General features: G+C 43.4%; 1 protein-coding gene and 1 non-coding gene across 2 annotated transcripts in view; both read left to right on the forward strand.

Moving 5' to 3' along the window:
* SHLD1 (shieldin complex subunit 1) overlaps positions 1 to 26,971 on the forward strand; it is a 71,447-nt gene that overhangs the window by 19,793 nt on the left and 24,683 nt on the right. The window lies entirely within an intron of this gene.
* LOC118708586 lies at positions 8,845 to 8,948 on the forward strand. Its single transcript, XR_004984651.1, has one exon. It is a non-coding gene; the product is annotated as a small nucleolar RNA U13 (small nucleolar RNA).

The raw sequence follows: 26,971 nt of genomic DNA on the forward strand, positions 1-26,971 counted from the left end.
GTCTTTTCTTTGAAGTGTGTGTGTGTGTGGGAGGAGGGGGGTAGTCTTATACAGCGAATATAGGCCTAAACCTATGTTTTATCTGTAAAATTAGGGGGTCGTCTTATACGCCGGAAAATACGGTAGTTATGTCCAGATATATATATTTTTTTAAACGAGGAACACTTGGAAAATACTAGGGAATACTAAGAATTAAAAAATGGGGAGCCAAAACCGGTTTGGCTCAGTGGATAGAGTGTCAGCATGTGGACTGAAGTGTCCCAGATTCAATTCCAGTCAAAGGGCACGTACCTTGGTTGTGGACACATCCCCAGTGGGGGGTGTGAAGGAGGCAGCTGGTCAATGTTTCTCTCTCATCAATCTCTATCCCTTTCAATTCCTCTCTGTGTAAAATCAGTAAAATAAAATAAATGGGGAAGCCGAGACCGGTTTGGCTCCGTGGATAGAGCGTCAGCCTGTGGACTGAAAGATCCCAGGTTCAATTCCAGTCAAGGGCATGTACCTTGGTTGCAGGCACATCCCTGGTTGGGGGTGTGCAGGAGGCAGCTAATCAATGATTCTCTCTCATCGATGTTTCTAATTCTATCCCTCTCTTTTCCTCTCTGTAAAAAATCAATAAAATATTTATATTTTTTTTAATGGGAAAGTTACTTATGAGCCAGTGACATGTTAGAAATAGAGTTTGGGGGGAAATGGGTTAAAATAATATCCTATGTGTTTAGGTAGTACCTACACAGATGTTCTGGGTCTACAGCTGAGATGTGCCTGGCAAGCTCTTGTTATTGGGCAGTGTGTGAGTCTCCTGCCCTCTAGTGGCTATTTTCAAACATATTCTTGAGCCTTACCAAAAAAAAGTATTTAAATGTAACATGTCTTAAGCCTTTGTAATTCATTCTTTGCAGAATTTTGTGCCTACTATGAATCATACTAAAAATTGTTGGAGCTTATTTTGCTCTTTTGAAATCTGAGGGGTTAACTTGTCTTAAGGCCAGCAATGTTAGGTCTGTTTATTGGACATGCATTCTGTAACCTGAGGACAACTTTTCATTTATCTGGCTAGATTGGTTACAGGCTAATGCAGACATAAAGAATGATGTCTGGTTTTTCTCTGCCCATTTGCCAAGTAAAAGCTGTGCTTTTTTTTAAAAAAAAGAAACAAAACAAGGATGAGACCAAAGGGTTTTAATTTACTTTATCTGATGATAATAGCTTTAAAGGGTAATGAAAATTTTAAAATCTTTTGGGATTTCTAATCTGACAAGATGGAGTAGCCCTATTTCTCTCTGCTTCTCCCTGCTAAGTACAACTGCAAACCCTGGAAACACAATAGGCAGCTACAGGGGAACATTTTGCAGGGGTAAGAAGATGAGTTGGGAGAAGCAGCAATCAGACTTTCAAACCTCAGAGGTAAAGTTGGGGAGGGTTGGAGTAAGGGGAAGAGATCAACCAAAGGACTTGTGTGCATGCATATGGGCCTAGCCAGTGGCCATGGACAACAGGGGGGTGGGGGCATATGTGGGGAGGGGTTTGGGTATATGGGGGGATGAGGACAATTATGTTGATACCATAATCAATAAAATTTAAAAAAATAAAGATTCGAAACCGGTTTGGCTCAGTGGATAGAACGTTGGACTGTGGACTGAAAGGTCCCAGGTTCGATTCCGGTCAAGGGCATGTATATTGGTTGCGGGCACATCCCCGGTGGAGGGTGTGCAGGAGGCAGCTGGTCGATGTTTCTCTGTCATCAACATTTCTAGCTCTCTATCCCTCTCTCCTTCTCTCTGTAAAAAAATCAATAAAATATAAAAAAATAAAAATAAAAAATAAATTAATAAAATAATTTAAAAAAATTTAATATATATTTTATTGATTTTGTACAGAGAGGAAGGGAGAGAAATAGAGAGTTAGAAACATCGATGAGAGAGAGTCATTGATTGGCTGCCTCTTGCACACTCCCTACTGGGGATATGCCCGCAACCAAGGTACATGCCCTTGACCGGAATCGAACCCGGGACCTTTTAGTCCCCAAGCCGATGCTCTATCCATTGAGCCAAACCGGTCTCGGCTAAAATAATAAAATTCTTGCAGCAAAAAAGAAAGAAAGAGAGAGAGAGAGAGAGAGAGAGAGAGAGAGAGAGAGAGAGAGAGAGAGAAAGGAAAGAAAGAAAGAAAGAAAGAAAGAAAGAAAGAAAGAAAGAAAGAAAGAAAGAAAGAAGAAAGAAAGGAGGAGAAAGAAAGAAAAAGATGAGTTGGTTTGGAGCCCAGACTTAAGGAACAACATCAATGAAATAAGGTGACCAGGACCTGAAATCTAGCAACAAGAAGGGGCCCAGGAAGGAGTCATTTTTCCCCAGGATTGACCTGTTGTCCACCCAACATCAATGGACTAGCTTAGCACCCAGAAAAAGGGAAGTGCTCACAGGCAGTGGCCTGAGACTTACATCCCCTGCTAAGCCAGACCTTAGCAGCCAGAAGGCACAAATAAGGGGATTCTGCCAATGCATGAACAGTGACCTGGTCTGGAAAGTGCCATTATATCGGTGGGCCTGTGACTCCCTCCCTTACGCACAGTCTCTGGGGACACGGAAAAGGGGATCCCACCTAAATAAGCAGCCCAGCCTGGGGAGCCTCCTCCCTGCAGGAGGTCTGAGCTCTCCCTCCTCCACCATGAGACACCCATGGGCCAGGCCAGTCCTCAGGCAGCCCTAGCAGGGGCCTGAGGGAGCCTCAGCAGTGCCAGAGAAATCACACAGACCAAAATAAACAGCAAAGGCTCTGAAAATTACACTGTCATTGGAACCACAGCCCACAAAAGTAGGCCACGGACTGCATGCTAAACCTACACAGGGTATTTGGGTGTGGAACTGAAAGACCAAAATTCTCCAAATTCTATAAACATAATAGACAAAATGCTCAGGATACAATCAAAGATCACCTATCTTGACACCAAGAACTAAAGATCACAACTCAAATGAAAAAGCAGTCACAGACATCAATATGAAACAAGTGAAAAAATGGAAAAACCACAGCGAAGAAATACAACTTATAAAAAGAAGCAGCCCTAACTGATTTGGTTCAGTGGATAGAGTGTCGTCCTGCTGATTTGAAGGGTCCCAGGTTCGATTCCGGTCAAGGGCATGTACCTTGGTTTTGAGCTCATCCCCAGTTAGGAGGTGTGCAGGAGGCAGCTGATTGAGGTCTCTCTCTCATTGATGTTTTTAACTCTATCCTTCTCCCTTCCTTTCTGTAAATAAAAAATAAAAAATAAAAATTAGTATATATATATTTAAAAAGAAGCAAATGGAAATTATAGAATTAAAAATTTGATAAATGTTATTCTTTAGGTTAAATTCCTATTCATCTCATTGCCTAAAACTATTTTTTGTTGCTATTTTTTTATTTTATTTATTTATTTTATTTTTTTTATATTTTATTGATTTTTTACAGAAAGGAAGTGAGAGAGATAGAGAGCCAGAAACATCAATGACAGAGAAACATTGACCAGCCACCTCCTGCACATCCCCTACAGGGGATGTGCCCACAGCCAACATACATGCCCTTGACCGGAATCGAACCCTGGACCTTTCAGTCCACAGACCGACGCTCTACCACTGAGCCAAACCGGCTATTTTTTAATTTTAAATTTCTTTTTGTTATCTTCACCTGAGTATATTTTTTCCATTGATTTTATTTTTTAAATATTTATTGTTGAAAACATTTCATATACCCCTCTTTTCCCCCCATTAACCCTCTTCTAGCCCTGCCCTGCCTGCTCCCCTCCCTTGCCCTCAGGCCTTCACCACCCTATGGTCTATGACCATGGGTTATGCTTATGTGCAAACAAGTTCTTTGGTTGATCTTTCTTTTCTTTTTTTAATATATTTTTATTGATTTTTTTTACAGAGAGAAAGGGAGAGAGATAGAGGGCTAGAAACGTCTATGAGAGAGAAACATCGACCAGGTGCCTCTTGCACACCCCCTACTGGGGATGTGTCTGTAACCAATGTACATGCCCTTGACCAGAATCGAACCTGGGACCTTTCAGTCCGCAGACTGATGCCCTACCACTGAGCCAAATCGGCTTCGGCTTTGGTTGATCTCTTGATCTCTTCCCACTCACCCACTGCCCAGAACTATTTCCACAGCCCCATTTCCACAATGTAGCCAGGAGGTGCAATCCTGTCAGTGGCCTGGAGAGGGGACAACTGGAAATAGTTCTCAGAAAGCTTTACTGACCCTCAAAGGCCTGGGTCCAGGGGGTCTGATAGAAGGAAAAAGCCACAGCTTGAAGTGAGCACAGAGAACTGAGGAGGGTGGGAGCTGCTGCTGGAGATACGGAGAGCTTGAGGGACGCTGTTCAAAAACACAGTGATTTAGCCTGGTCCTTGTGGCTCAGTGGTTGAGCATCTGCCCATGAATTAAAAGGTCACTAGTTTGATTCCCGGCCAGGGCACATGACTGCTGGTGGATGTTTCTATCTCTCTATCCCTTTCCCTTCTTCTCTCTCTAAAAAAATCAATAAAGGTGTATTTTAAAAAATAAAAACATAATGTTCTGGAGAATAAAGGTTTAAAAAACAACAAGAAGCCAACAACAGTAATTTATTAGAGTACTGTAATAGGAATAGCCTGGTAAATTGATACTCAGGTATATCCCAGATATGGAAGAATTAGAAGTGCTCTATTTTAAAATTTAGACATTTTTGATGTTTCAAAATTTGTTAATGTGCTGTGAAAATTATATAAATTATTCCCTATAAAGTCTTGTGTTAGAAATCATTGTGCCTACTACCTATTACATATGTGCTCAGTAAATACTCACTAACTTGAACGACAGCTCTAATATTCCTGTGGGAAAAAGCAAACACTTTTTTAAAATCATCATCATCATCATTGTTATCATCTTCTTCTTCATCATCATCATCATCATCATCCTATTATCCTATTTCAGAGTTAAGATTGGTTTTGGAAACAGATCAGTGTCCTGGCGCCTTGTGAAGTCATTTTAAGGAAGTTTTCCTGCCCAGCAAGCTGGCAAAATCCAAATAAAAGGCTTGGGTATTAGTTCATGGCTTTGTGTTTTTTAGCAGAGACCTCATTTTCCTTTGCAACTCCCTTGACCCATGCCTACCATCCTGCCCCTCTCACCTTCTTAGCTTTGTAAAGGTCTACGCCTCCAGACCCAGCTTTCCTGTCTGCCCCGGGACTCTGCAGGTTCTAGAAATGAGGAGCGAGCTCTGGGGTCAGACCCGCCTGAGTTAAAATCTGTCATGTACTTCTTTTATGACTTTGGACAAGTTGCTTCATCTTTCTGGGCCTTGTTTTCCTCATTTGCAAAATTTGAATCATGCTGGTACCTACAACAATAAGGCCTGTGGTGAGCATTAAATGAAGTGATGCTTGGAACACTCTTAGGATGGGGTGGGCACTTTGTGAGCACCTGGTCCATGGTACGAGTTGCACTGCCGCCATCAGCACCGCCACCCCTGCCATCTCCAGCCACATCCAGCTCTGCTCCTTCTCCCAGGAGTCTCCATGTCTCTGCCCAGCTTTGCCGACCAGGACAGTGGTCTCTTTGACATTAGTTAGTTTTGTAATTTCCCAATACTCCAGAGTCCCAGGATGTCATTTTTAGGACTGGCTTATTCTCAGGTTATTTCTGGCTTTTAACCCACATAGCTTCAAATAGTCATTTACTAGCTCTGTGAACTGGTTTCATTCTCGGTGAAACAGGAATAATACCTTTTTCTTCCTAATTCCCAGGGATTTGGGGTTTTTTTTCTTCCTTGTTTTTCTTCCTTGATTTTCTTTATTTTATGCTGTCTCATCAACTTTTATGTGCCCTTAAAGTCACCCTCAGTACTTGATGGGGAAAGGTAGAACTATAAGTAAATAAAGAAATACAGCCTATATAATAAAAGCCTAATTTGCAAATTGACCAAATGGCAGAATGACCAGCTATGACACGTATTGACCATCAAGGGACAGACACAATGCAGGAGCTGCCCCAGCCCGCAGGCCCCAGACCAGCCAAGGCAGGTGCTAGTGGGTTCCCCCCTTCCCCGACTACCCTGCCAGTTGCCCTCAGAGGGAGGCAACCTGTGGTGGTGAGGGGCGTGGCTGCTGGCAAGTGGGCAGTTGGGGGGAGGGGTAGAGGAGCGGCGGCTGGCAAATGAGCCTTTCCCCCAGTCACCCCAGAGGTCACCCCACAGATTAGTTCTGATCGCCGGCCAGGCCTAAGTACCCAACCCATGCACAAATTTCATGCATTGGACTTCTAATAAGTAAAATAAAGAGTCGCTGTGAAAGAAGTTCAAAGCATCATACATACAAAAGACATTTTTAGTCAATAAGTGTTATCAGAAGCAGATGTTGGGAAGTCCCCTCTGTCATTTTGTCTGTTGAGTTTAGAAATGTTCAAATTATTGTAGACTTTGTGTGATATCTCCAGATAGTGAGATATAAAAATAAAAAAAATTATGGAGGAGATAAACTTGTTTGGATCCTTTAAAGAGAGAAGTTCTGAAATAGCTAAATACCAAAGCTCAAAATATACTTTTAGCACATGTGGCCACAAGTTCTTAAATGCAAGAATATTATAGCATAGAGGTCATAATACATCTCTCAGCCTCAGCAAGTGCTCACTGCAAATGTCACACACCAAAGTGGTTACAGAGGGAGAAGGGAGTCATTTATAAATTAGCTGATATTTACTGAATGTTTACTTGGCCTTTCTCCAGATAATCCTTGAATAAACAAAGGGAGACATTCTGTTTTATCCCCATTTTACAGCAGAGAAAACAGGCCCAGAGAGGTTATTTATGTGGAACTAGACAGTCTAACTCCAGAGCTTTGACAGTGGCCACCGTAGTCAATACTGAGCCTTAAGCCAGTGGGGCCTCCCGGCCACAGCCTTGTAATGCCCACTGCTTCCCAGGTTTCTCCTAATGCTTACACCATGGGATTCTCTGTCACGCACTACAGGGCCAGGGCCAGGACACAGCAGTAGGGGTTACATTTTGCTCTGGCTCCTATCTGGCTTGTCTGCTAGCCCTGGCCTTCCAGTATGATGTCCTGGGTTTATCTCACCCTCCTTGGCACGCACCTGATTAGCCCACAACGCTCAAAACTCAAGAGGGACTGTATTTCAAGAGGCCATTGTTTAGGGGGTGGGAAGTATTGGTGACGGTCCCTTTTTTTAACTGAGATAATAATATTGGTTAATAACTATGTAAATTTCAGGTGTACATCATTATAATTTGTTATCTGTATATGCCCATTTGTTCTCACCGCCCAAAGTCCAGTTTCCTTTGTCATCTTATATTTGAACCCCATTTGCTCCCCCTCATCCCTTTTCCTTCTGGAAACCACCATTCTGATGTCCTGTATTTGTGAGTTTGTGTTTTGTTTTGTTTTTAATATGTTTTTATTGATTTCAGAGAAGAAGGGAGAGGAAGAAAGAGATAGAAGCATCCATGATGAGAGGGAAGCATTGATTGGCTGCCTTCTGCACGTTAGACCGTGCCTTGACTGGGATCGAACCTGAGACCCTTCAGTCCACAAGCCGACGCTCTATCCACTGAGCCAAACTGGCAAGGGCGAGGTTGTTTTGTTTTGTCAGTTTGTTTTGTTACTTTTTAAATTTATATTCCATATATGAGTGAAATCATATGATTTTTGTCCTTTCTGTCTGCCTTATTTCACTTTGCATGATACCATCAAGATAATGAAAGCTTACGTTATTGCAAAAGGCAGTATTTCATCTTTTTGTGTGGCTGTTTCCATAGGACATTCCTGAAGGCTCAGAGGCATTTGTTCACCTTGTTTGATTGCAGATCCCTTTGAGGATCTGATAGAGAGAATGAAAACTATCCCCAGAAAAAAGGGGAAGGGCTAAATACAGTGTGAGGTTTCAGGGACTCCCTCCCCCTGAATACCAGACCTGAATTCAACATTGGAAGGAACAAAACAAGAACGCCAAGGGGAGGTGGTAGTGGGCTTGCTCTTTAGGAGTTGGGCACCTGTCTCCTGCCTCCTTATCAAAAGGGGAAGCGGCCTGCTCCTATAGCTGGATCTTTAAACCAATGCCAAACAGTATAGAGCAAGAAACCAAGAGTCTAGCTACCACTCCACCTCCTGTATGTTTTTTACGTGACTTTAACCTGCAGGCCAGTTTTGTTGGTTCACCGTCTGCCAGATCCTTTCCGCTTTCACTATCTTAGAGTGATCTGTGACTGTGCAAAAACACTTTAATTACGGCCAACGGGTACCCTGGGAATTCCATTGCAGAAGCGGCACTTGCTGAAGGCGTCCAGCAGCCGTTTCTGTCACCTAACAGTATATCCCAGTGCCACTTGACATTTTGTGGCTGGCACAGAAAGACGTGCTGGTGCATTGGACAGGAGCTGGCATTCTGAAGCAGGATGTTTCCTGTTGACTCAGAAAACTTGATGTGTGTGAAGACAGGGGTAGAAAAAACAACCTGAGAAGTTCTATGCATTCAGACTCCTCGGCAGTTTGTTTACTGAGAAGTGGGTTGCATGCTGCTGGGGGTGAAATAAAGCCTTTGCCCTGCCCAGGAAATCTCCGTGGCGTCCAGGCAGCGGGAAGCCTGGCAACCTTCCACCTCGATCAGCTGCGGGGAAAACAAAAATCCTAACCCCACATGCCCTTTTCCCTCCCAGAAGATCGTATTGCCTGGGCCTACGAAAGCTGCACCTTAATGCCCAACTCTTGGTCTAGCACTCGTGAAGCTGCAGTAATATGATTGTGTTTCTATTTCTTAATCTCCTTTCTTACTCAGTTCCCCAATCTCCCCTTTGGTTTCTCTAAATTAAGAAATTAGATCCTTTTGTAGTTCATAAGCGTGATGATTGGGTGTTCACGCCGCTGTGTGAGATGTGCCGCCCATTAACCTTGTTACGCCTTTGGCACATGACCCTTCTGACGTGAAGAAAAAAAAATTAAGAAATTAGACCTTTATACAAGTGGTACATTTTTCAATTTCTTAGAGAAGGTAAAAGGTAGCTATTATGGAGCAGACAGCAAACTAGGAATGTCAATGCTTGAACTGTACTAAATTTGTGACCAGGCAGCAGTGGGCCCAACGTGACAGGGCGGAGGGCTGGGCCAGGCAAAAAGCAGCCTTTGGGGATTGAGGGGTTTTATCACTTTCTACTTAGTGTCCTTGGATGTGTTAAAGAACTTCTCTGAGCCTCATTTTTTTCATCTGTTTTAGAGTAGACAATAGGTGTCACGAATGACCATCTCCACCCCTACACTGTTTAACCACCAGGCTCCATGATCCATAATATATGGGTTTATGAATTGTATCTTTCCTCCTCCCTGTTGAAAATTAGGACATTTGCTTATCTCTCTTCTCCTGTCATATATCAGATACCTTGAGAATGTTACAAAGCACAGATCATTTCACTCACTGTGAGGAAGAGGATTATCTGTAGTAAGTGCCCTGTGTCCATTTCCTCACTTCGCAGTCAGGCATGCGGTTTTGATAAACTACTTCCCAAGTTCTGGAGGGATTAACTTGAGGCCTGAAGGAAGCCATGGTGCTGTCCCAGGAGCTGGAGAGGTTCCTGGCATCTGCTTCTGGCTCTTGACAAAGTCCACGTCACCATATCGCTGCCGAAGGGAGGGAAAGTTGGCCTTCCTGGCCGTCTCGCCTGCCCATGGTATGCTGATCAGTTAAGATCCCAGCATTGCTTGTTTACAACCCGTGTTTTTGTTTCTGTGCGCCTGGGGGATGTGACCTGAGGATCCTGGCATGTGGGGAGGTGCAGAGTACAGGCAGTGATAGTTGCCAGCCCTCTGTCACCAGCTTCTCTATTAGAATGATATTTATCTTTCCACTGAGAAGACTCACTTTTAGCACCTGAGAGTGAGGGGCCTGGTAACCATTGCCTGTAATTTTCTGCCTTAAATTCTCATTTTGTTCATGAACACACTGGCTTAGACATCAGTTGGCTAGCAGCCGAGGGTCAGGACAGTGCCCTCAGCATTCCGGGGGAGCCCTGCAGAGCTGTGCCTCTTCTCAGTCGGCCTTTGCTTTGTGTCCCTGGCCTGTGCTGGGCCAAGGGCAGCTCTTGCCTACATCTGACTGTGCTTGAATTGTGATTCAGAATCGGCACAGTGGTTTCACTTCGGATAAAAAAAATAAATCCAGAAATACAATCTGAACTCCCAGCTTCTGAAAATAGTGCTCATTCTAGTTATGCAAAGCAGTTTCAAAGTTGCAGAGTCTTATTTCTGGGGAATGTTCTGATTTGGCAAGTTGCAAACCCTAGAGTTATTTTAACTTTGCTGAAAAAGAGGTACTCCTTAGATTTCCTTTTTGAGGACATAGCCTTTCTTTACTAAGCCTTGGGATTCATGCTCTCTAGAATTTAGTGGTGAGTTCAGGCAACAAGCTATAGAGAACAACCCAAAGTATATCTTTGTTCTTTTTGTACATTTACCACAATTAGTTTTGGGGGGAGGTCCCCACTTTGGTCTATGTATGATAGTTATGGTGCTTGTGATAAAGGTATTAGTCACTCTTTTCTTTAAAAAAAAAAAATAACTAGAAGGGTATGAAGTGAAAAACAAAGGCCTTGTCTCCATAGTGCTTCTTCCTAGAGGTAATCAGTAAAAATAACTTCTGTATATCTTTCCAGGTATTTTTCCTACACAATTATATACATACATACAGGTATATATTCACACACATATCACACACACACAAATAGCATATATATATATATCTATTTTTAGAAATACAAATGGAATTTTACAATATATACCAATTTTTTTTTAATCTTGTTCTTTTCTTTTTTTTTCATTTTTTAAAATATATTTTATTGATTTTTTACAGAGAAGAAGGGAGGGAGATAGAGAGCCAGAAACGTCGATGAGAGAAACATCGACCAGCTGCCTCTTGCACACCCCCTACCGGGGATGTGCCCGAAACCAATGTACATGCCCTTGACCGGAATCGAACTTGGGACCTTTCAGTCTGCAGACCAACACTCTACCACTGAGCCAAACCGGTTTCAGCTAATCTTGCTCTTTTCACTTAATGTTATATCAAGGCATCTTGCCAAGCTAGTACATGTAGGTCTCTCATATTTTTAGTGGCTGCGTAGTGTTCCATTTTATCACTGATCCATAATTTATTTAGCATGATGTCTGTTTAGGTTGTTGCCACTTTTTCTTTCTCAATCTTGTGGTTCTCTTTGTACATATCTTACCCAATGCATTTGGTGAGTGAATATTCTCAGTAGTTGAATTATATCTTGAGAATTATATTGCTGTATTTTAAATATTAGTTAATATTTCCCTGGCTGGGTTGCTCAGTGGTTGGAGTGTCGTCTCTTGCACTGGAGGTGGTAAGGTCCGATTCCTAATCAGAACACACATAGGTGCATATGGGAAACAACCAATTGATGTTTCTCTTTCTCTCTCTCCCTCCTTTCTCTCTCTTGAAAAATCAATAAGAACATATCCTCAGGTGAGGACTACGTATTAGTTAATATTTATGATGAAGCCTAATGATTCAGTAACAAAAGATTTTCTTTAAAATGTGCAAGAAGCCGAAACCGGTTTGGCTCAGTGGATAGAGCATTGGCCTGTGGACTGAGAGGTCCCTGGTTTGATCCTGGTCAGGGACATGTGCTTTGGTTGCGGGCACATCCCCAGTGGGGGTGTGCAGGAGGCAGCTGATCGATGTTTCTCTCACATCAATGTTTCTCTCACATCGATGTTTCTAACTCTATCCCTTTCTTTCCCTTCCTCTGTAAAAAATCAATAAAATGTATTCATAAACAAACAAACAAACAAATAAATAAATAAAATGTGCAAGAAATATTTACAGATGGTGGAAGTGTTATAGAAATTAGTTTGAATTAAGTTAATCTTATTGCTTGCTAAGAATTAATTAATGGTAAAATATTTGTTTTAGAACAGCAAATTTATATGCCATAAAGGAATTTATGGGGGTGGCCTTTTTAATGAGTGCCATAGTCGCAGATACAGAGCTGTGGCACGTACATCATTGGAGTGTACTTCCAGAGGTGGAAGTAAAAAGAATAATTTCTCCTAAGAGGAGGTGAGAAATGCTGGGGGTGTATTTTTCTTTCTAAAACTGTGTCCATAAGTGATTAAATGATGGCTTTTAAAAAATCACTAAAGAACTAAATGTCTGACTAAACAGTAGAAAGCATCTGAAAGTACATGTTTGCACAATATTAGACGATGAATAATTACTGTTTAGAATAAATCTTGATAGCATTAATAGATAAGTCTCTTTTTAAATAAACCCATACAATCAGATTCATTTGCTCTGAGTACACAGCTAAATCTCTATATTCCCTTTATGGGCACATTCCCATGATCATGTGTCTGATTAGCGGCTTCCATGTAGGAAAAAGCTGTCATCGGTCTCACCCTGGCCAGTGTGGCTCAGTTGGTTGAGCATTGTCCCGTGCACCCAGAGGTCAAAGGTTTGATTCTGGTCAGGGCTCGATACCAGTAGGGGACGCAAGGCAGCTAATCAATGTTTTTCTCTCTGTTTCTCTTTCTCCCTCCCTCTCTCTTCCTCAAATCAGTAAAAACATTAAAAAAAAAAAAAAAAAAAAAAAAAAAGGCTGCCTGCCTCATAGGAGATGGGCTCCAATGTCACAGCCCAGCTTATTCCCGAGGGAACTGCCACCCTGCCAAAGAATGGCCCAGTGCATCTGGCCTTGGCTGGTCCTGCTCCAGCCCAGGACAAGTTTTCTTCTAACTACTGATATCGTATGTCTTATAACCACTGCCTCCATCCTTCCTCATTTGTGTAGATAACCAGTATTTGCTCTACAACAGTGGTTCTCGACCAGGGATGAATTTGCCCCCAGGGCACATCTGGCAATGTTTGGAGACATGTTTGGTTGTCGCAGCTAAGGATGTGCTACTGGCACCAAGGAGGCCAGGCCAGGCATGCCATTAAACACCTTCCTTTGCATAGGACCGCCCCCTTTCCCTCTGCCAGTCCCTGGAACTCTTTCTCTGTGCGCTCCCCCTCCAGCCCTCGGCCTCACACATTCCAGGCCCCTCAGGCTCCAGTCTCTGTCTCCCCAGTGAGGAGAACGCTGTCCTCTGCTTGGCTTCCTCTCCGTGCACTGGGGACCAAAAGTACCCCTCCGCAGAAAATTGGGACAATCAGGCATCTTACTGCTCCCCTCCTCTCAGGGAGCAAAGTCCTATACTACCTGCATAGTCCTATACTACAGTTCCATACATTTTGTCTGGTTTGCTTTTTTTCTTTCTTTCTTTCTTTTTTTTTTAATATATTTTATTGATTTTTCGCAGAGAGGAAGAGAGAAAGATAGTTAAAAACATCAATGAGAAAGAATCATCAATCAGCTGCCTACTGGGGATGTGCCCACAACCAAGGTACATGCCCTTGACCGGAATCGAACCCAGGACTTTTGGGCCTGCAGACCGACGCTCTATCCACTGAGCCAAACCAGTTCCGGCTTGTCTGGTTTTCTTATGTTCGCAGCAGGAGGGCAAGTTGGGCACCAGTTACTTTGTCATTGCCAGAGGCTATTTTTCTCTCTTGGTATTTTTCTGCAGTAAGTAAAGGCAGGGATCCCGTCCTCACTTTAGAGATTAGATGACACAGAGTTGTCAAGAGTGAATAAGATGCTTGAAATCAAAAACGGGTTTGTCAGGATGGCAGGAACCATGGATCACGTGACATGGTCCTTGCCTCAGTTACCTAGATCCCACCTGCAGAGCTGAGCACACCAGTGGGTGTTACTAGTAACTCTGGCAGAGACAAAAGCAGTGGAGCAAAAGAGACAACAGTTAAAAAAAAAAAAATTAAAAAAAAAAAAGGTGATAAAAGAATGGGGTAGGGGCTCTGCAACTGCATATTAGGAGAGAAGTTTGTGACAGCTATAATAACCCCAAGAGTGCATCAGATGCTACTGTCTGTCACCTAATAAAATACTAAAATAATAGTCACTTTTACTCTCCCTTACCAGTGTGCTGAGAGCCTTCACTGTATTGTCTCATTTAATCTGCATTCCCTACCTAAAGAAGAAACTCTGACCTTTATGTACAGATCAGGAAATGGAGGCGCAGAGAAGCAACGTTAACGGCCCTGAGAAAGAGCTAACGTGCTGCAGTGCTGAGATTTGGCCAGATCTGTAGACTCCATAGTTTGTGCTCTTCCATTGTGGGTTCTCTTCCCACAGAGGTTGCCTCTTCCTGACTCATTTTTGTTGACTTGCCTAATATTTTCCCCACCTTATTCCACCTCTTCAGGGGCACCATTTATTTTCTTCTGGCTTTAAAACCAATACATGCTAATTGTAGGAGAATTTGAAAATACAGAACATTAGAAGGGAAACAAAATCACTTATAATCTTTCTTATCCTTATCTGTTATTTCCAGTCCCGAACTTTGCTTACTGTAATGCTCACCTTTATAACTGCTTTGCCTTCATCACATGTGGCAAGTGCTCAGTGAATGCTTATTCATGTCAGGCACCATAGGAACTACATAGAATATTTAAAACATCACACTGGCTGAAACAGTTACACCTTTGTGTTGAGGCCAAAAGAACTACTGGATCCCAGTGGATACACAATGAGAACTTGATTGCCTTTCTAAGTGCATCAGGCATATGCCAACTTAAGTTTCGTGGCCCTTACATAGCTCCTTGCACCATGCTATACACATGGGCACTCAACGGGTATCCTTTGAGTGATTGATAGACCTTTAGAGAAGGAAAGTCAGTTCAATGCATTTACTCATCAAATGTTCACTGAGCACCTACATTGTGCCAGGCGCTGTGCTAGCTCCTGGGGTGAAATGAGAGGTAGATGAAGTCTCTGCCCTCTTGGGATTTACCTCCTGGTGATAGAAAACACTAGAAACTGGCCTCTGACATGTTCAGAATAGAATACATCCATTCTCCCACAGTGAGAGTTGTTTGTCATGAGAAGGTTTAAAAAGGAATAGCTGTGAAAGACCAGGTAGAGTTCCTGAAAGGAAGAAGAGGAAATGATAGTTCGGGCTGATGTTAGCTGATAGGTTGGCCAGCTGCCATATGGTCTCGCTGGAGGAAGGTTTTATCTGTCTCCTTCGGGCTCATCTTCTTTTCATCTCCAGGCTTGCTGTCTGAGCTTTAGCCTGGGCCTTTGATTTACAGTGTTCTGAAGAAAGGGGCCGGGGATGACAAAGCCAGCAGGCCGAGCCAGAGAGCCTGACGTGTTGTCCTAGATCCAGAGCTGACTTAGAGCCACACGGAGCGTTTCAGCAGATTGCACAGGGAGAACCTGCTGGGAAGGCAGCTCCCCTGCAGCCCCACAAAATAGGTTCCCAGTTCTTCTTTGGATGAGATGTCCCTGCCTCTGTTTAAGGCTGATCTCTCCCCTTGTATGTAATACCCCTCTTCTCTCTCCTGGTCACGGACCTCACACCTCCAGTTATCTCCTCTCTCCTGAATTAATTAATTTTTCCTACTTGACTGGCTCATTTTTAATCACAACATGCTGTAATATCTACCATCTTAAAAAAGAAAGAAATCCTCCCTTGATTCCATATGCTCTACTTCAGAGGCCTGCTGCACAAAATTCGTGCACGGGGTTCTGTGTCTCTCAGCCCAGCCTGCACCCTCTCCAATCTGGAACCCCTCAAGGAATGTCCGACTGCCCAGTAGGATCGGACCTACATGGGCAGTTGGACATCGCTCTCATAATCCAGGACTGCTGGCTCCCAACTGCTCACCTGCCTGCCTTCCTGATTGCTTCTAACCACTTCTGCCTGCCAGCCTGATCACCCCCTAACCACTCCCCTGCCAGCCTGACTGATGCCTCACTGCTCTCCTGCCAGCCTGTTTGCCCCAAACTGCCTTCTCCTGCAGGCCTGGTCACCCATAACTGCCCTCCTTTGCAGGCCTGGTCCCTCCCACAATTGCTCTCCCCTGCAGGCCTGCCCCCCCCCCCCCCGCCAACTGCCCTTCCCTGCAGGCCTGGTCACCCCCAACTTCCCTCCTCTGCCAGCCTGGTCATCCCTAACTGCCCTCCCTGCAGGCTTGATCACTCCCAACTGCCCTCCCTTGCAGACCTGGTCTCTCCCAACTGCCCTCCCCTGCTAGCCTGATTGCCCACAACTGCCCTCCCTTGCAGGCCATCTTGTGGTGGCCATCTTGTGTTCACATGGAGGCAGCCATCTTTGACCACATGGGGGCAGCCATCTTGTGTGTTGGAGTGATGGTCAATTTGCATATTACTTTTTTATTAGAATAGAGGCCTGGTGCATGGGTGGGGGCCAGCTGGTTTGCCCTGAAGGGTGTCTTGGATCAGGGTAGGGGTTCCCTTGAGGCATGGGGTGGCCTGAGCGAGGGGCCTGTGATGGTTTGCAGGCCAGCCATGCCCCCTGGTGACCCAAGCAGAGGCCCTGGGATCTGGGATTTAATTGAAAATTAAATATAAAAGTTTTCTATAATTGAAACTTTGTAGCCTTGAGCAGAGCCAAGCCTCCTGCTTGCTCCATGGCCACAGCCATTTTTGTTGGGATTTATTTATCTTCTATAATTGAAACTTTGTAACCTTGAGCAGAGGCTTGGGCCCACCAGGGTGTGTGAAAAGTTTGGCTTCCTCCATCGCCAGAGGCAACTTAAGCCTTCTGCTCTCTCCAGTTCCGTGACTGCCGCCATTTTGGGGGGGACTTATTTATCTTCTATAATTGAAACTTTGTAGCCTTAAGCGGAGGCCTGGATCAGCCAGGGTGTGTGGGAAGCTTGGCTTCCTCCATTGCCAGGGAAACCCAAGCCTCCTGCTTGCTCCATGGCTGCAGACATCTTGGTTTGGTTAATTTGCATACTTGCTCCTGATTGGCTGGTGGGTGTGGCTTGTGTGTAGAAGTATGGTAAATTTGCATATTGCTCTTTTACTAGATAGGATATATATTAGAGGCTCAGTGCATGAATTCGTGAATGGGTGGGGTCCAGACAACCTGGCCAGGGGAAGAGGTAGTTGGCCGGCCTGTCTGCTGGTCAAACTCCTGGTCAAGGGGACATATTAGCCTTTTATTATATAGGATATACACTGAGTGGCCAGATTATTATGCATTCAGAGATTATAATAATCTGGCCACTCAGTGTACAGACCTTGGCCTTTATGGTCATCGGAGGCCTTAGCTTCCTTTTAGAAAACACTGGATGGCTTTATCATGTTGTAAATGGGGATTAAGTCCCCCTTGTTGGGTCTTTAAGGATGATTTCAACACAGCTGCAAAAATTTTATTTGAAGAGGCATGTGAAATGAAAGGATTTACTGTACTCACAGATCCTAGATGAAGGAGGCGCATGGGAGAAGCACCCAGGAAGCAGACTCAACCAAGCAGGAAGGGAGCTGAGAGAGTGAATACCCATGGGAAGGTGCCTCTATTGGGTCAGGTACAATTTCTACACAAGCAAAAGGCATGAGGGGGATTTTATTGGTGTATTTAATTGTCACTTAGTCACAATTAAAGGATGAGAAGAGGAACAAACTATAGTAGGAACCAGCCTTATGGCACCAGTGCACCTAGTCACTTGGCAGGTACTCAAACCTTATTTAAGGGGATGTTGAGTCATCAGGAAAATCTGAAGTTTTCAACATTGACAATAGACTTAGCTGAACCATGTTTCTTTCAAAATACTTTATGAGATCTCTCTTGTTATATACCCAAAAAGAGTGTATACTCTTCTTTTTCTTTAATACTTACTCAGGAATAAGCCTATTGATTTTTATTTTTTTAGAGATAGAGAAAGGGAGAGAAAAACATTGATTGGTTACCTCCTTCCCCCCTACGAACCCAAAACCTAGGTACATGCTCTGACCGGGAATCGAACCCACAAACGTTTTGTTGATGTAGTCTAGGAGATGATGCTCCAACCAACTGAGCCACCCAACCAGGGCGAGGATGTACTCTTTTTAAAACAAATTAACAGTTTGAACCTGAAAGGATATTCACACTAGTGTCAGCTTTTCTTGGCTCCTGTTAATATAGATCTACGGAACATCACTGATTGATAAGCATCATCTGCTGGCTGCCCGCTCTTGCACGAAAAACCAGCGTGTACCTGTGATCATAGCAACCTGCTTTTAGTGTTGAGTGAACAACTGCAGAAATGGGCCAGTCTCCGTAGTCCCATCTTTCACTGTGCGTGGGACCCGGGCTGAGGATATGAGCAGAATAAGGCAGAGGTGGGTCAGCACCATCAGAAGCTATTATCAGACTCCCACTGTGTGCCTGCAGGCCCCCAGCCGGCGCATCTAGAACTCGATATTGGATTCCTCATTACAGCCTCAGCTGGGCTGGCATGCTTGGCAACCCACAGAGCAAATGGAAAATGTGAGTCTGACTAGGGAGAGTCTTCCCGTTCTCTCTCCTTAAGGAAAGAAAATGATTGCTGTGGAAGTTATTTCTGATGTTGATAGGAACATGTTGTCATGGCTCTGCCGGCCAGAGGAAGACAGCCTGAGCTAATAGAGTGAGATGCCACTTAAAGTGAGTCACAGTAAGGGAGATGCCCCTAGCTCTCCTCATTTTCCAGAGCGCTGTAGTTTTCATGGTCTTATCAGCTGCAAGAGACCTGGTTATTATGCCTTTTGACCATGTGGGAAGCACAGTTTGCGTTTCCTGGGCCACTGCGGGCTGTGATGTGAGCGCCGTCCGAGGGAGCCCTGGGCCAGGCGGAAGGCAGCGGCCGCCCGCAGAGGCCAGCTGACGCCACGGGTTTTTCTTTACCGTCAGTGGATATGAGCTTGGCTGCAGGGTATATTTCTGTGCCATTCAAGCCATTTAGTATTTTTAGATGATAACAAAATATAATTAAACTCTTTTAGACGCTAACAAAATAAAATTTAATATGTAAGCTCCTATAGGAAAAATAGTCTTGTCTTATGGACTCCTGTGACCACAATCCTTCTTTTCCCATATTGAAATGACTCTGATATGTTCTTGATAATACGAGGTTTTGTAGAAATGTAATAATGGTTTTACAGCAGACCTGACTAATTTATTTGGATAGTCTTTTTTTTTTTTAAAGGATTTCTGCCATTCTGATACCTGCACAGACCTCTGCGTTGTCCCCAAGGCAGAGTTTGTGTAAGGTAACAAGATTTTCTCCAAGTAGCCTTACTTCAGCAATCTACACACATGGCTTCCCCGAGAGGCGTCATCACCGGTGCCCTGCCACCTGCAAGGTCTTGAATTCTGAAGGCTCCTTTTCTGCCCTGCCAAAGAGTCAGTCTAGCACAGAGGCTGAGAACATGACTCTGATACTAGACTTCCCTGCGTTTGAATCTGAGCTTCACCACTCACTAGCTTGGGACTTTGAGAAAGTCACTAGATCTCTGTGTGTCAGTTTCCTTGTCTATTAAATGGGCTGCCTTGAAAGGATTGATGTTAAAGCCTGTGGATAGTGCCACCCCCTGCCCCTTCCTTCTCCCACAGGCATCTCCCTCTCTGCATTTGCCTTTAACACCTTCATCAGCTCACCCTGAATTCCTTGCTGCGTGACTGATTCAGTTCAGGTTCCGGTGGGGAACAGATAACACAGTCCAACCAGGTAATTAATAAATAGAGAATGTACAGAGGTCTGAGCAGCTGGGAGGAAACCACAGGGGAAGCACAGGACCTGGGCCTAGACACCTGGAGCAGACGCGCCCACAAGAGCTGTGTTGCGTGGGCTGTCTGACCAGAGCCGTGAGCTTGGGGAGGGATGCAGCCACCATATGGCAGCCTCCCAGGAAAGGAGCCAGGGAAGTAAATCGTCCATCACCTTTCTCCCTCCTTGCAACTCCTGCCAGGCCTCCCTGTGGTTCCCAACTCCAAGACAGAGGGCCAGGGCACCCGGCCATGTTTCTGCCCTCTGACCGTCTCCCCCACCATCCAGCCAGTCTGCGGGCTGCTCATCCAACACGTCTTGACATTTACACCTCTTTCCAACTTTTTGTGACCATCCCCTTTCCCGAGAGTCCCCTTCCCTCCTTCTTGGCCTAGAGAATGCTACCTATTCATATGATCCAGCCCAAAATACCCTGCCTCCTCTTGTTCCCTGACAGCTGACTCTACATGTGCTTCATTAGGCTGCATTGTGTGTTGTTGTCTGGAGGACTGTTTGTGGCACTGCTTCCTCTGTGGGCCAGATCATCCGCTGTTGAGGATGGACCACACCATACTCATCTTGGCATGTATGTATGTATGTGTTGTGGGGTCGAACCCTGGGTTCAAAATAAGACCACCGGAGGCTGATGATTAATTAATAAGCAGGCAAAGATGTATTGAAATAACTGGCCAGGACAGATGCGAGAGCACCACACGCAGGTGGTCTCCACACGACTGCACCGTTTCAGGGGTAGGCAGTCCCTTTTAAAGGTTCAAACCACAGGAATTTTCCTTTGTTCTAAATCCTAAAGACTACATTTTAAAGACTGAGGTCAGCCTAGCAGGGTCATTGCTAGTAACATTCTGCTGGACGTTGGAATGTAGCCTTATCTTGCAATAGCCTAGAACATAGAAGCAGAGCTCAGAGGTTATCTACAGTTTCTATCTCTGAAGGTTACTGAGTCAGTGGGAATTACTCTCCTGTGCTCCTGGTCCCAGGCAAGGGAAAATTGCCTTAGCCTCCAAGTCTCCACCTGAAAGCTAAGGTAAATAGCTTTTTTCCCCTCTCGTGTTTAATCAGGTGCAAGAGCCAAACTAGAAGGGTTAAGATTCAAACAGCAATTTTTACCAAAGTATGATTGCCATTGTATTTCAGTATGTATGTATGTATGTATGTATGTATGTATGTATGACAGAAGAGGTGCTGTGTTGTACACGTTACCTTCAGCCACCACTGTTACCTAGGCATTTTTTTTTTTTTTTTTTTTTTGTGGCAGCTTCAAGTGGCTGAAATAAATACGAGTGCTGAAAAAAAATTGGTTGTATTGAAATGACTAATGGAAAGATGTGATAAATATCACTTACCTGGCTAAAGATGGTGCTAGTTACGATCATGGATTCAGTACATTTAACACAGGTTAACTATATCACATGTTGTACATATCCAGGTCACTCCCTGACATCCTCCCCTCTCACCCAGATTTACTTGCTGTCACATTCACTGTGGGGGCACCCTACATGTGACTGTGAGAATTTATCTGTGTAGTTACTTATTCCTTGTTTTACCTTCTCTTCCAAAATCTTCATCTGTGTGAGAATAGAGGCCATATCTGTGATATTCATCAGAGAGGCTCCAAACCTCAGAGCTTATAGTATAGTGCAAATGAAACTTCGTGGCCCATGTGCAGAAGTCGGTTTTCGGCTCTCAAAAGAAATTTCGATCATACTGTTGATGTTTGGCTCTGTTGACTAATGAGTTTGCCGGCCACTGCCTTAGAGCAGTATATGGCACATAATAGAAATATCTGTTGAATGAGTAAATGTATTGGTCACAAAACTATGTGGCATGCCACAACCTCAGGAGGCCAGCAGAGTGGAGATTCTAGATGCCATGGAAGGACCCAGGAAGTTCCTTCATCGCTTGTCATTCAAAGGAGTCATTTCTTCACGACCCCGCTCGCCCACCATCAGAGCAGCCACCCTTTCCACTTGTATGGGAGCAGGATTTGGACCAAGAACAAACTCCCTTTTCCCTGAGTCACCATAGGGAATATAATATCTGGGGAATTATTTATCTGAAAGTATTCTATTTCTCATTTCTCTTTCCCAAATGCTGCCAACCAAAATATATTTGATTGTTATTTGGACCATTTCAAATCTATTCAGTAATTTTGAAAATGTATAATAGGTATTGTTGGGACTTGTAATTGAAAATTGGCATCATTTTATATTACTCACTATTGTGATAGTCTAATCAGATTTTATTATGAACTAATGACTTCAGGGCGTTCTTTTTAAAGGTCACAAATGTTTAATATCCTCAAAAAAGATTTTACTTTTTAGAAACAGGAAGTAGCAACACAGCCTGGAAGCCTTAATTTATTTAAGCCCTACCATAGCTCAGTCATCTTTTCATCTTCCATTTTTCTGAGGTTTAATATTCTGAAAAAAACAAATGTTCTGAAAAGGAAATCAAACTTGGTATTTGAGATAACAGGGCTCCTATGAAACTTATATAATGAAGATTTAAAAAGATCCTGGAAAAAACAAAAACAAACAAACAAAAAAAACCCAAACAACAAAACGCAGTTAATTTGGAAGGACTAAGTAGGATTGTCTAATGAAAAAATGACAAAATTGGACAGATGGACTCTAAAACTTGGAGAATATTACCTCTGGGCCCATGTTATAACAGGTTTTTACTGACACATCTGTTGCAAACTAATTGCCTCTTTTCTGCCTGATCTGTGAAGTTGAAGTTTGGGGATTTTGCAATAGAAGCAATTAAAAGCTCAACACTGTCATATTTTTCATTAATTTACCAGTGAGTGGTTGGATTTATGTGGCTAATTTGATTTATTTTGAGGATAAAGTGTGTTTTACTAGACAGCTTGTCCCTTGTAATATCATTTGCCTTAGCTACAGCATAATTTCTTCTACCCTTCTGGTTTACAGCCTCTTCTTTAGGAAGAAAAAAAAAACACACACAAGCATAGACAATATCTATGAAGAAAATATTTTTAAGGTAGATGAGAATGGAATGGTTTGGGGGCTCTCAATCTTTGGTGATAGAAGATGAAATTTGGACCCGCTGTGGTATAATCTCATCTTCTTTTTTTAAAATATATTTTTATTGATTTTGTACAGAGAGAAAGGGAGAGAGAGAGTTAGAAACATCGATGAGAGAGAGTCATCGATCAGCTGCCTCTTGCACACCCCCTACTGGATATGCCCGCAACCAAGGTACATGCCCTTGACCAGAATCGAACCTGGGACCCTTCAGTCCCCAAGCCGACGCTCTATCCATTGAGCCAAACCAGTCTTGGCTATAATCTCATCTTCTATCTACACCATCAGAAGAGCTAGGAGCAGGCAAAAACAGAAATGGGTCCTTAATCCTCAGATGAGCTATTACACCTATTCATACTTACAGTGTCTCTAAAAGCTGAACAGTTGTATACCCTGCAACTCAGCAGCTCCATTCCTAGGTATGGCCCTGAGAGAAATGCATCCATATTCTCATGGAAAGACATGCACTGAGATAGTCATAGCAGCACCTGTTATAGCAGCTATAACTAGAAACTACCCAAATGCTCATCACCAGTAGTATGGACAAGTAAGTGGTTATGTGTTCATACAATGGAATTCTGTATATCACTGCAAATGAACAAACTGCAACCCTACACAACAAAACGATGATTCTCAGAAGGTTGAGTGAAAGAAGCCAGATTCCAAAGAATACCTAGGGTAATTCCACTTGTTTTCAGCATAAAAACGACAAAGCAATCTAGAGGTTAGAAGTCAAAATACCCTTGGCGGGTAGTGGGGGTAACTTCGAGGGGCCCTGGAAGGGCTGCTGGGGTCTCCGGTGCTCTTCTGTTCCTTGATCTGGGTGCTGGTTATACTCGAGTATGTTTAGTTTAGGAAAGTTAATAGAGCTATGATTTAGGCACTTTCATATATGGATATTATAATTTTCCAAAGAGTTTAAAATATATCAGTTTAAAAGCAGGTCCTTGCTATAATTTTTCAAGCAGACTCATTGGAAAAAACAGAAGTTTACATTGACACTTTGACTGAAGGTTAAAAGGCACACAAGTACTGCGCTGTCTTTTGTTTTGTTAATCTTCACTCGAGGATATTTTTCCCATTGATTTTTAGAGAGAGTGGAAGGGAGGGGGAGAGACAGACGAGAGAGAAGTATCAATGTGAGAGAGACACATTGATTGGTTGCCTCCCGCATGCACCCAGGCCCAGAGATTGAGCCTGCAACTGAGGTACATGCCCTTGACCAGAATCACACCTGGAACTCCTTCAGTCCTCAGGCTGATGCTCTATCTTAGGGGTGTCGAACTCAATCAGAGAAGGGGCCAAAATCTAAAATCCAGCCTAAATCGCGGGCCGAATGGTTTACTGAACAGTCATAAACTGTCATTGTGATGGAAACGCAGCGGAGTGCAGTGATGACAGCGCGGTGCGGGCCACATTGCAAGGCCCGGCGGGACGGATTTGGCCCGCGGGCCTTGTGTTTGACACATGTGCTCTATCTACTGATCCAAACGGTCTAGGGCAGTACTGCACTGTCTTTGAGCAGCCCATGTTATCTACCAACAGAAACTACTGAGACACTTCAACTCAGCTGTGATCCTTTTGTGAAGGACCATGGGAGCTCATCCAACCCCCATCTCCCTGAGGGGCCAGCTCTTTTTCCGGCTCAGTGAAATCTTCATGGCACTCTGACCTCTGTTCTCCACAAGCTCTGATTATAGCCATTTGAAAACAAAAACAGAAACAGCACATGTTTTAGCAGTTGATAGTGCTCTAGGGTTTTTATTTCTTTGGATTCTTTCTTGGCTGCAAGTTGATCAAGGCCAAAGGCCCTGCCCCACCTTTCATTTATCCATCCAGGGTCAAGCATTTGGTGGACATTTAATATACATTTGACAAATGACTGTTGCTCTTGAAGAAATGGGAAAGACAGAGGCTCTCCCTGAGGCAGAACATGCATTTGCTTTTAAGTGGCAATAGTTGTGTTGGTTCCTTTGAGCTGTCTGTATTTTATTTTCCTAATTCCTTTGATCTCTCTCCACTTTTCTCTGAAAATTCTCTTGTTTGTTGTAGAAGATTGGGAAATATGAAAAGGCACAAAGAAGTAGAAGATAAATACCCATAATCCTTCCACTCAGAGAGCAACACTTTTATTATTTTGCTGTATTTTCCCTTGCTTTTCCCAGAATGCCAGTGTTTGCATGCTCCTGTCCTCCTCTCCCACTCCCCTGTTTTTTGTATTTTTTTTTTAAGAATGATGGGAGTCTAGGGGAGAAAACTTCTCCAAATTTTTAAAGGATTTTTTGGTAGGATAGAAAGTGTATGTGTTATTGCCTCAGTTTTCTTTACTCTCCATATGTGAAGGTGTAACAGATTAAGAGCTGGACTTTCATGCCTTGCTAAAGAATAATATAACATGACATGATCCAAAAGTTCCTCTAGGATAGACCATTGTGTTGACTACTATTATTGTCCTCAATCACATCCTGAAAGCAGGTGCGATCTTTCAGATTCTTAGATGTTACATGTTTTAGACCTTAAAATCCCATTAATCCTAGTTCTCTGCCTGAGAATTTTAACAGAAGATTTGCCTCTCTGGGCTGAGATTTCTGGGTGGTTGCACAAGGCTGTGCTGTTCTTGATGCTTCTGGAACTGCACAGTAACTACCTACAATTGTGACTGTGGCTGCCGTGGCTCTCTTCCTTGTGATGACCTGTTGCTCCAGGTCTGTCATGCTCCTCGGTGCACATACCATAAAGTATTTGTACTCTTGCTTTCCTCCTAAAATAGTCTTAAAATAGACTCCTGTTTCTCCTTGACCTGTTTCAGGTTTTTCCCCCAGATTACTTTGAGCTTGGTCCCTAGTTTCTCTTTAGACTTCTTAAGAATTTACGTGACATTCATTTAAATGAGATTATTCATTGGTAAGAAGACAAGTCTCCACTGCAAACATACTATTTCTCTTGACCTTTAAAATACCTTAATGGGCGTATTGTTTTGTGTGTTTGACTCTGCTCTGGTTGGGGGCCATGTGACCTTTGCATTATCTCTAGGCTCTGCTTAATCATGTTGCTAATAAATGATTGTTTGTCTTGAACAGAGTCTGTCTAAAGTGAGTACCCTATCATGGACAACAGGGGGTGGGCATATGAGGGAATGGGGGGGATGAGGACAATTATGTGACACCATAATCAATAAAGAAATTTTAAAAAATAAAAAAAATAAAAATAAAGTGAGTACCCTACTCTATATGTGTGTGTGTGTGTGTGTGTGTGTGTGTGTGAGAGAGAGAGAGAGAGAGAGAGAGAGAGAGAGAGAGAGAGAGAGAGAATAGTTGTCCAGAAAAGAGGAAGAGATATATAGTTTGGACTCGTATCTTCAACATTTCCATTTTGTCTAACTGTTGGCCTATGTTCAGTTACCTAAAGTGGCCCTATACTCCTCTCTCCTGGAATCCCATTCAGGAGGCACTTGCTGTGTTTGGCATTGAGGAGACAACACTTCATATGTGTTTACATTTAATTCCCTTTAATGTTGTGGCCTTAGAATACAGGTATATGTTTATGGGTGAGTTTATTGATGTGATATTGATGTTATCATTATCAGGAAGGCAGTGCTCAGTTTTTGAGAAAGCCACCATTCACGTCTGAGCCTTCTCCTGGAGGCGGGGCCAGAGCTCTGCCTCTGGGTGAGTCCTTTCCTTCAAATATAACTCTCCAAAGTAGGAAACACACAAAAGTTTTAGAGAAATTAACAGTGTTCAACTCTATGCAGAGGAAGAACTGGGAAAGAGATTGTTTCTGTAATAATACAGGAAAATGAATATTTTTTTAAAATATATTTTATTGATTTTTTTACAGAGAGGAAGGGAAAGGGAGAGAGAGCTAGAAACATCGATGAGAGAGAGTCATCGATCAGCCGCCTCTTGCACACCCCCTACGGGGGATGTGCCCGAAACCAATATACATGCCCTTGACCGGAATCAAACCTGGGACCTTTCAGTCCGCAGACCGACGCTCTACCACTGAGCCAAACCAGTTTTGGCAGGAAAATGAATATTACTGCCTCATTCAACTGGGTTGCATTCTAATTTGACCAATTCCTTTAGTAAAGTAGCATTTTTTTTTTTTTAAGTTTTAAGTAATCTGCAGTCTGTGAGATCCATGAAAATCTATGAGAAAAACTTGCAGAGTGTAGATGGGAGAGAAGAGTAACAATAAGGAAACAGCAGCTCGCATTGCTCAAGCACTCAGCAGAACTTCACTGCATCATTCATTCCATC

Source organism: Pipistrellus kuhlii, unplaced genomic scaffold (genome assembly GCF_014108245.1).
Source record: "Pipistrellus kuhlii isolate mPipKuh1 unplaced genomic scaffold, mPipKuh1.p scaffold_m20_p_6, whole genome shotgun sequence".
NCBI classification, from domain to species: domain Eukaryota; kingdom Metazoa; phylum Chordata; class Mammalia; order Chiroptera; family Vespertilionidae; genus Pipistrellus; species Pipistrellus kuhlii.